The following is an 11,415-nucleotide window of genomic DNA, read 5'->3' on the forward strand; positions in this document are numbered from 1 at the left end:
TAGTTCTCACAGAAAATTATAAAGACATTGTATAAAGGCCATAATAGATCTTTTGGAAGAGAAAGTTTAATTCTTTAGGAATGTAGAATTAACAGAACATGAATATAAATGGAGGTATGGGAATAAAAGAATAAGTAATGTACAATCATATCCACAAAGTTTATTTTGATGACTGAGTAACCTGAAAAAAAATGAATTCACTCACTTGTCCAGTAACAAACGAATCCACAAGAATGCAGATTTTAATCAATAGGAGTTTTATTACTTAGCACAAGTAAGGAAGCATTCCTCAAAGCAGTGTCTCCCTGAGAGATTTTATGGAGCTATGGGGAGAGGAGAGTGTGCATCATCACACGTACGGGACGGGTCCCAGTTGCTTTAGATGCAGTGAGTCTTTTTGCCAGCACAAAGGTCGCATGTTCTGGTAATGAACCTATAGTTCCTCTCGGGATGGAGACTTTAGCATGATAATGAGGAAAGTTCACACAGGTTCATCTGTCAGTTGCTGGGGTCTGTCAGGAGCTGGTTCCAACCAACTAGGTGACCACATTCCACCCAGAGTTTTGGAAAAAGTAGTCTACAAGGCAGGAGGCTGTAAAACAGGCTGATTGCTCAAGTTGATTAATTCGTATAGTCCCTGGAGACGCTCCTTGTCTGCTTAAAACTGCATAAATAGTGAGGTCATTCCTGAAATCGAAAATAAAAGAAGAAGAGCTAGTTTATCCTAGTGTGGGAGTAGAAGTGAAGTAAATGAAGAGTTTTAGGTTTGGTTTTACAAATCTATACACATCTGTTAGACTCCTAGGACAAATGTCCTATAAACTCTGGAAAAAACATGTCTTTATCTTGGAAGAGTTATCCAAGATAAAGATATCTATTTTAGACAACCATATAGTTAGCAGTTTGTATCAAAACATTGCATTCTAACTGATGAGACCATATTGTTTGTCCTAAACAACTCTGATATAAATTTTAATAGCTCACTCTTTCTCAGTCAAAAATGACCCAGTTTGATTGATAAACCAGAAATAGAGTTTTTGCCACGAACCTAATCATGCTGGTACCCTGATTTCAGACTTCCCAAACCCTGGACTGTGAAAAATAAATGTTTATTGTTTAAGTCACCTAGTCCATAGTATTTTCTGTAGCAGCCCAGGCTCAGACACTTTTAAAGAACTATTTCAAATGTCATTTCTGCCCATCAAAGTATTTTTTGTCCAGACAGATGATGTGTTTCTTTCAACATGAAACATAAGATTATTGAATAAAAATAGTAAACACTATTCTAATATCTAACTAATCTAATGCTTACTATTTACACATATTAGTATTTTCTGTATATGTTTAATAACATTTGCAAATATTTGTAAAGTTATGTGCTTTAACTTTGATATCCAATGCAAATCTCACAACACTGCCATTTTATAGATAAGAAAAATAGGTTTGGAAAGATTACATGAGTTACTCTGAAACTCATGTTAGTAAGTGGTATGACCAAATTAGATCTCAGGTCCAACCCAAAGCCCAGGATTCTGATGACTATGCCCTATTACCTTTTAATCAAAAGCTTTTTTTAAACATAAGTGAATTTGGAACATTAAGATTCATAAGCACACATTTGTTTGAACATACAAAAGTAGCTTAAAGAAATAAATACTATCAAAAGTACCTTTTAATCGTTTATCAAATAACATACCTTAATAAATAATTTTCTGTCTTTGGCAGTTTGATGTTTGATCTAGAAAAAAGACAAAATATTCAATTGTCTTATTTTTCTTTTGCAATCAATCAAAGCAGTATTATTTTAGCTTCGTGGATTATACTCAAGCAGAAAATTAGTTTAATCAGTTAACACTTTCAAATTTTCTTTAAAAATAAAAGGTTTCAATGCACTACTGTTTGAGGAAAAGGTTGACAATTGAAGATGGCTGGAGGCAAACAAATAATCCTATAATACTATTAAAAGAGTCTCTATGACTTCTGCAACATGCATATGTGAAATAATATAAGAACATCAGTGATTTTTGTCCTTGAATTTTTCCCTCCAAGATATCATGTTTTTAACTTTCCTGAAACATATTATTGTGAACTCTTTACTCATTCTATAATTTGTTTGTATCTTTTTAAAAATGTTTACAAAGCTGTGGTAAATTAAATAATTGCTCAATTGTTTTCTAAAAGATTAAGGAGAATAATTATTGTACTGTTTAAATATTATAAAAGCACCAAATAGAAGATAAATTGGGGATACTTGCTAACATAAAAATAAGAGCAGCATTTAAAGGTTTATTTCTAGCCTTTAGAAGAATTTTGTCTTACTTTTAGTTCTACTTCACTTAAAATAACTATCCATCTGTTATTTTCTTTCCAATTCTTCACACAATTGAGACTGACCCCACATTTACACTATCATCTTTCCAATAGATATGCTGAAATGGAACTCTGGCTCACAGACTAAATCATTTGGGTATAGGAAGGCACTGTGTATCATTTATCATCACCACAAAATCTTCCAATTTTCTTCCCACTAACATTTTTTCTCAATGTTTTAATATTCAGCTCTTCCGTCAGTAAGGCTTAGCCTAAAGATGACAGGGGGTGCAACTTCTGTAGATCTCATTATCTTTAGCTTTTCTAACAAAAGTCAAAACATAACGAGAAAGACAAAGGGAGTCAACCAAAGAAGTGTAATACTCTGAAACTAATTATTCACTGGCTGGCCACAGCCATTTTAATGTATTCTTTGGAGGGAACTTCTGTTAAGAGTGAATACATACATTGTATGGAAGGAATAAAACTTGACTTAGGGGGAACAACATAGGGCTTCCTGTGACTTTAAGACAGGCTATGCAGACAAGAAGTATTATGCATTACAAATGATAGCTGATCCTGTACCATGTAATAGTAGGTGTCAACGCAAATGGGGCCAACAGCAAAAGGCTGAAATCTGGCATCTGTGACAACTGCCCCACCCACATTCTCCAGCAGAAGCAAGTCCATAAAGAAAATTATATTCATGAGTATTTTAGACAGTCCTGTTTGTCTTCTGACATCCACGTGTTTTAAATCACAAACCAGGCTTCTTCCATTGTCTTTAAGAGGGATTTGTCTTTATCATTTGTGATAGCATTGCTGTCAGGACAGTGAATTTCTCAGCTAATGCATTCATTCACACTATTTTAATAATTTCTTTCTGGTTTTTAATATATACATTTGTATATATCTGAAATCGCTCTCCTTGAGAGTCTTTATTCACTTTCCTATATTAAAATCATTTGCACTAAAATATTGTCATACTATTTAGCATATTTTTCACCTTATTACTGGATTATTGGATAATCGCCATGACTGATTAACTAAGACTTGGGATATATACAAGGTCAAATTCCAGGGCTTTGTCTAAAGGAATTCATATCTTAAAGATTAATGTTCTTCAGAAGAAGATCACTCCAGTATGCTTTCGAGTGATCTCTGAGAGAGACCTGCAGCAATTCTGATGTGAGTAGGATTTCTGCTCTTGGCCATCTGGAGAGATGTAGGGGTAGGTGAGCAACTTCTCCAAGCTTCTACTGATTCATAGTGAAGAGAAGGCAGCTTTAGGCACACAGAAGTGGTGGGGTATAGGGGCAGCCAGAGTCTAGTACAGCAGTGTGGGGTCTTCTAGAGAGCTGTGTGAACCACAAGCACTAATATAAAACCATAAAGGCAGAGACTCCTGCATAGGGCCACCATGAGACATCAATGTCAGTCAGTGACCCTTCCGAAGCAATCACTATGACATGGTTAGGAAAGAAGAGCCTGAAAAGAAACACCAAATGACTTGTTCAGTAGGACACATGCAACAAAACCTGTGAAACTCTCAGAAGCAATGAAGAGAACTTTTCAGGAAACTAATTTCCAGCAAGTAGCTATACAGAAGCTTGATCTTTTATAAAAAGTAAAAAGGAGGAAGTTGATCCTATTTTTCCTATCAAATAGTATAGTTTATTTTGTTCAGGTTTTCCCCCAAAGTAGATACCATTTACTACCAACTTTGGAAAACCGATCGGGTTAAAGTGTTCCTTACAAGTACAGGATAAAAAGTAAACACAGGCCATTTATCAACACCATTTGAAGAGTTTGAAAACTCTGAAGAGTTATTAAAATATGGATTCCTAGATTTAACACCAGACCTACTGAATCACAACCACTACATATAGCAAGCAAACATCTTTTATTTTAACAAGTTCTTCACATTGCTCTTATGTGGCAGGTCTGATAACTGCCTATAAACTAGCAGTTGAAAACTCCAATAAAGTATTGACTATTGAAATGAAAAACTATTAAAATTCATATACTGTCTTTCATTTTAGTGTTTATTGTGCCCAAGTAAAATTTATGTCAAATAGAGATCAACTTTGACCACTCAACTTGCCATTTAGAGTAAAAACTTTAATTATGTATGTTAATGTACAAGAAAGAAAAACAATATCATGTGTGAAAATATTGTACATATATCTATCATAACATCAAAGGTTACATTGATGTAAAAATTAGAATGGGGTGAATAATAAATTATTAGTAAAATCCAATTTATATATAGGAATATTTTCCATACTTATCAAATACATTATGCTTTATTTTCTAAAGTTTTCACTTAAAAATAATAGCTTATTAAAAAGTAAGGTAATATGAAAGGTTAAGAGGCAAAGTGTTCCTCAAAATTTTGTGTATATTTCAATAAAAATTTTATTATTCAAATATGGATTGAATACTTAACTAAAAATAATTGCTTGGCATAAATAGAATATTTTAGACATCTTTATTTAAAAAAGAAAGCATGATTTCTGATTTCATCAGAGTGAAATAAACATTTACACTGTCATAACAGTTATATGATTTTCAAAAAGTGCATTCTTCAATAAACAATACTTTTCTAAAATATTCATATTTGATAATTAACAACTGGTTTTGAAATGTGTAATAAACAACAGAAGTTACCACTTTAAAACTCTGGCCTTCACTTTCTCTTGTGAACATTTCTGACAATTTCAAATCTGACACACAGAGATTTACTTAAGACGATGCTAAATAAACCAATGCAAAGTACAATTTCTAAAAAATCCATGCTTGACTGGGTCATGTTGTTGCAGCTGCATTTGCCACTTTTCCAAAGAAGACAAAATGTGATTATCATCATCAAGCTTCTCTTTGAGGAAGAAAAAATGAGACCACTGGCTAAAATAAAAATAATGTAGTTACTGGCACACTTTTTGGCTTTATGAATTGCAATAGAGAAACTCATGAGAGGAAAATATGAGATTGCTTTATTTTTTATAAACAAGCTTAGCTTTTTACCTCCATATTAATGGAAAATCAACCAGATTCTTACATGAAGCACAGTCACTCCTTAGACTCACTGGGTCTTGTCAAGGTTCTGGAATCTCAAAGAGTATCAAGTCTTTGAGAAGGGACCTGCTTTTTCTTACTAATCTATGCACACACATGTCATCAGGTCACAGCTAAGAAATACTGCTTCACATTAAAATTGGTGCCTTCAGGTCTAGCAGCTCCAAAGCTGCCTTGCCACACCAGGAAAACTGGAATATTTTACAAGGTTAAGAACCCTAGCACTTTTAGACCCACCTTTCTAAATACATGATGGAAGCAGCTGTCATTCAGCCAAGCATCTTTGGATGTTTTCAGGAAAAGTAATCAAGTTTTCACTGTTCAGGAAACCAGAAAACTTTCTTCTACCTATTCTGGGGGAATCCACTCATGTAGAAGAAATACTTTTCTTTGTCAAACTCCATACATCTGTTTTAGTGCATTCTCATGCTGCTATGAAGAAATACCCAAGACTGGGTAATTTGTAAAGAAAAGAGGTTTGATTGACTCACAGTTCCATATGCCTGGGGAGGCATCAGGAAACTTACAATCATGGCAGAAGGCATCTCTTCACAGGGCAGCAGGAGACAGAATGAGAAACGAGTGAAGGGGGAAGGCCCTTATAAAACCATCAGATCTTGTGAGAACTCACTCACTATCACGAGAACAGTATGGGGGAAACTGCCCCGTGATTCAATTATCTCCACCTGGTCCCTCCCACAACACGTGAGGATTATGGGAACTACAATTCAAGATGAGATTTGGGTGGGGACACAGACAAACCATATCATTGTCTCAGAAGGTTTCGGTTTGGGGAAAACAAGCCAGTAAGTTTCTAAAGCACCTTCTCGTTTCAGTCCAATCAAACACTTTCTCTGAGGAAATAAAGCACAATATTTGCCTTCCTGAATGAGCAGAAATAGAAGAAAATATGCAGAAAATGAATAAATATCTAAAATGAAAATCAATGACATGTTCAAAATATTTTTATTCAGGTTTTAAATTTCAAATATGTGATCAATATCATTAGTCATTAGGAAAATACAACTTAAAAATCAGTAAAATATCACTATTAGAATTGTTTATACTAAGAATGAGGCTGAGTGTGGTGTTGCATGTCTGTAAACCTAGCACCTTGGGAGACCGAGGTAGGAGGATCACTTGAGCCCAAGAGTTTAAGACCAGCCTGGGCAACACAGTGAGACATCATCTCTGAAAAATTTATATTAAAAGATAATAAAATGAGAAAAAATAATACTGAGAGCTGGTGAGAATGCAGAGCAATTGCAACTCTCATGAAGTGTTGGTGAAAACTTTTTAAAAATTGCACAGAAACTTTAGAAAACTGTTCGGAATTTACTTACCCAAAGCCACATCACTCTCAATCTTGGATATTTACTCCAGTGAAATGAAAGCCTATGTTCACACACAAACCTGCACACAGATATTTATAGTGGCCTTCCTCATAATCGCAAAAGACTGAAAACAACCCAGATGTTCTTCATTTTGGGAATAAATAAATAAACTGGAAACCATACACTGAAACACTAAACTTAAATAAAAAGTAATGAAGTACTGATATAGACAATAACATAGATTGACCTCAAAAAATTATGTTTAATAAAAGAAGGCAGACTCAAAATGCTACATACTTTATAATTACATTTACATGACATTCTATAAAAGCCAAAACTATAGGAAAATAAAATAGGTCAGTGATTAACAGGGACAGAATGAGGAAAGGGACTGACTACCAAGTACCACATACTAAAAAAAATAAATTTTATTGTATGTACATTACATGCTATTAAAATTGGAAAAATTTTAGTTATGACAATATTATAAGAAACAATAGAAGTACTTTTGATTGGTTTCAAGAAAAGTTCTATATTAATGATAGTTTGATCCAACTTCTCAAAAGTTAAGGCAAACTTTTGAAATGTTAATAAGTATTTAGAGTCAGGAAAAAGGATGATACAGGTATTTTTTTTAATTGAGATCTGAGGAATTAAATTATAAATATTACATACCCTTTCTTTTAAAAGGTTGGATTTTTTCTTACAAAATTAATAAATATTTATTTTATTTTAATCTTTTTAAAAATATGAATAATTCATTGTTTAGAAACCTTAGAAAATTTGAAAAAGAAAAAGTAATAAATTTAAAGTAAAAGAAGATGATCACTGTATAGAGACAATCAAGGTAAAAATTTTGGTCTTAAATCTTCAATGTCTTTTTCTTTTTCCTTGTATTATTTTTTTGTACTTGTAAATGGATTTTTTATAAAATTTATGCTTTTGTCAGATATTATGTTTGAATTGTCTTATAACCATGTATATATTATATATGCTCTATATACCGTACACACTGTATATTTTCTATAAATAGTACACATATCGTTTATATAGTTATGTATGCACATATCACAGTAAAAATATTTAGTTTGTGATGTATTTCTTTTCTTACAGCAATGAACTATGAACATATTTTCTAGTTTTCTATAAAATCATGTATTATATTTTCTTAAATCTCTTTTAGAAATCATGTTGGAGCAGAAGTCCAAGTCATTTTTTTAAATCAAGAAAAAAATATATTAATGGAAAATGAATGATGCCGTCTAGAAAATACACAAAGTAGAAAGCAGAATCCATTTATTTACTTTAAAATAAATAAAAATTTTTAGAAAAATTAAGGATAAGAGGGTTTCGGTCACACAGAATATGTTCTTTGCCACCATCTAAAGGGTTCAGTGACTGTTTTGCTTTAATCTAGTTAGAAGATATAAAAGTGCATAAATATTACAAACAGAAAAAAAAAAAGGAAAGAAAGAGAAAAGATAGCAGGAAGGGAGGAAGAAAGGAGAGAGGAAATATATTACCTAGTATCAAAAACCGATATGAATGTTTTTTTGAAGGCATCCACCTAAAACCCAAGAAAGATCCCAAATGCTGGAAAAGTGGGTTTAAGAAATTAGGCCGGGTGCAGTGGCTCACACCTGTAATCCCAACCCTTTGGGAGGCTGAAGTGGGTGGATCACTTGAGGTCACGAGTTCAAGACCAGCCTGGCCAACATGGCAAAACCCTGACTCCACTAAAAAATACAAAAATTAGCCAGGCATGGTGGTGGGCACCTGTAATCCCAGCTACTTGGGAGGCTGAGGCAGGAATTGCTTGAACCTGAGAGGCAGAGGTTGCAGTGAGCAGAGATTGTGCCACTGCACTCCAGCCTGGGCAACAGAGCGAGACTCCATCTCACAAAAAAAGAAAAAGAAATTAAGATTTTATTCTCATGGTCAGTATTTGTTAAGATCTTTGGATAAGTGAATTTTACTCTGCTTAAACAGACACTGGTCAAATTTAACATACTATTAGTTATTGTCTCAGGTAAAAGTGCCATATACGTAAAATTGAACAAGATATTTGCTTTTATTTTCCATTACTATAATTTGATGATAAAAATAATTATTAAATAAACATAAGAAATTTACACATCTTAAATCATTTAGTGAAAACTTAATGAATGAGAAAATTATACAGGTGATCCAAATAGACATTAATTTATAGACATCATATTGACATCATTATAATTGTATTCAATCAATTTATAAGCTGAATCATATGCCAAATTTTGTCTTCTTAATTGGATACAACTACAGTTAAAAATCAAATGTGACATGATTAACTCATAAAATGGATATACTGTCATGTATACACGTATAATGACATTTTAGTCAACACACTGCATATTCAGTGGTGGTGCCATTAAGTTATCATCCCATATTTTCACTGTACCTGTTCCATGTTTACACATGTTTAGATACATAAATACTTACCATTGTGTTACAATTGCCGACAGCATTCAGTACAGTAACATGCTGTATAGGTTTGTAACCTAGGAGCAATAAACTATATCATATAGCCTAGGAGTGTAGTAGACTATATCATCTAGAGTTGTGTAAGTACATTCGATGATATTTACAAAACAAAATTGCCTAATACATTTTTTAATTGATGTTTTAAAGTTTAAAAAAGCCAAAAGTGGTTAATGATGCATTTCTCAGAAATACGCATTTCTCAGAAATACGCATTTCTCAGAATGCATCCACATCAGTGACACATGATTGTATACTTTAAATAATCCTATACAATATTTAAAGTTTTTACTGTATTTGTAAATATTTTCTTTCATAAGTTTCATAAATTGTGTTTAATGACCATTTGCTACCAGAAAAATAGGATAATTTTATTGCAGTTTGTACCTTTTATGGGATCAGTGATACCCTTTATTTAAAGTTTATACTATTTCTGACCAGGCGTGGTGGATCAGGCCTGTAATCCCAGCACTTTGGGAGGCTGAGGCAAATGGATTACTTGAGGTCTGGAGTTCAAGACCATCCTGGCCAACATGGCAAAACCCCATCTCTACTAAAGATACAAAAATTAGCAGGGCGTGGTGGCACATACTTGTAATCCCAGCTACTCAGGAGGCTGAAGCAGGAGAATCACCTGGGAGGTGGAGGTTGCAGTAAGCCAAGAACATACCATTGCACTCCAGCCTGGGTGACAGAGCAAGACTCTGTCTCAAAAAAAATTTTTAAATAAAAAGTCAAAATCACAATGGGCTATCACTTCTACCACCTAAAATGGCTAAAATAAATAAATAAATAAATAAATAAAGTTTATACTATTTCTTCAATCCTGCACAATTTTTCAAAAACAATTACAAATGACTACCTCAATTTATTGATTTTCTTCCTATGAATATCCTGCTTTTTAAATTTGCATATGCTTAAATATTCCAAGTATTCTTTAACCTATTTTTTATAATAGTTGGCAAGGGCTTAATTATATTTTAATTACATAGATGGCTCTTCTTTGTGTTCTTATTCAAGGAAGATACAAAATGTTAAGAATTATTCATTTTAATATTGTCATTATATTCATGAATCTCCTCACATGATAGCCAGGCTATTCCTCCCTTCTGCAAAGTAAAAATTTCAAAGTTGTTAATTATTCTTATTTATTTTATTTTCTTTGTTCATTTTATCTTTTGACAGAGAACATTCATAGATATGCATATATTTTATTTTGTCCTCTTTAGATTTCCCACAGCCATTTGGCAATATTCAGTATTAACCAACAATTCTTAAGTAATTTCACCATAATCTATGGGAATACCATCAATCTAGTTATCCCATGAGTAACATTTGTATCTGATCAAAAGTGCATAAAGTAGGACTCCAGATAAAGATGGAGAATAGGAGGCAGGACTAGCTTGCAGCTCCCACTTGGACAGACAAAGCAGTGTGTGGAGTATTACATTGTAAATTTTGGCTACAAGAACTACTGCAGGAACATACCAGGAAAGCTCAGAGAATCTACTGACCCTTTGAATGAAATGGATCACCACTGCAGGCTCCCCGAGTTGCCAAAAAACTGAGCTGGCTTGCTTTCTCAACAGGGAGGCTCACGGTCCAGAGCAAGTTCTCAGCCCTGGTCACAGGCTGCCTGAAATAGACTTGATGCTGTTGGCAGGTCACGGTGGAAGTGAGACCGGCCTTTAGGAATGTTGGCTGCACAGGAGCCTAGTGAGGCCAGTGACTGCTGGCTTTCCCCCACTTCCCTGGTGACCTGTATGACTCAGCAGAGGCAGCCATAATCCCCTGGGAACATAGCTCCATTGGACTAGGAACCACACCCCATCCCCCACAGCAGCAGCAGCAAGCCCCGCCCAATGAGAAGAGAGCTCAGACACGCCTATCCCTTCCGCCATCTGGTAGCTGAAGACAAAGGTCATAATCTCTTGGGAACTCTATGGCCCTGCCCACCACCTGAGAATCCTAGTGCATGTCGGAATCCTCCCTATAGGATTGCAGTTGATACACTCTTGAAAGTGCCAGCTCCTGGCTGGAGGCCAACCAACACAAAACCAGTGCACTACACAAAAACACAACCAAGGACTTTTAAAGAGTCCACTTCACTTCTGCTATCTCCACCAGAGCAGGTGCAGGTATTCATGGCTGTAAGACCCGAAGACGGATCACATAA

General features: G+C 34.3%; 1 long non-coding RNA gene across 1 annotated transcript; it reads right to left on the reverse strand.

The window, feature by feature from the left end:
• Window positions 1-235: 235 nt before the first annotated feature.
• Window positions 236-10,985, reverse strand: LOC129048524 (uncharacterized). The gene is made up of 3 exons (XR_008510900.2): window positions 10,754-10,985; window positions 1,697-1,738; window positions 236-687 (listed from the first exon to the last, which is right to left on the reverse strand). It is a non-coding gene; the product is annotated as an uncharacterized LOC129048524 (long non-coding RNA).
• Between the last annotated feature and the right edge of the window lie 430 nt (window positions 10,986-11,415).

The sequence above is a fragment of the Pongo abelii genome, chromosome 8 (genome assembly GCF_028885655.2).
Source record: "Pongo abelii isolate AG06213 chromosome 8, NHGRI_mPonAbe1-v2.0_pri, whole genome shotgun sequence".
NCBI classification, from domain to species: domain Eukaryota; kingdom Metazoa; phylum Chordata; class Mammalia; order Primates; family Hominidae; genus Pongo; species Pongo abelii.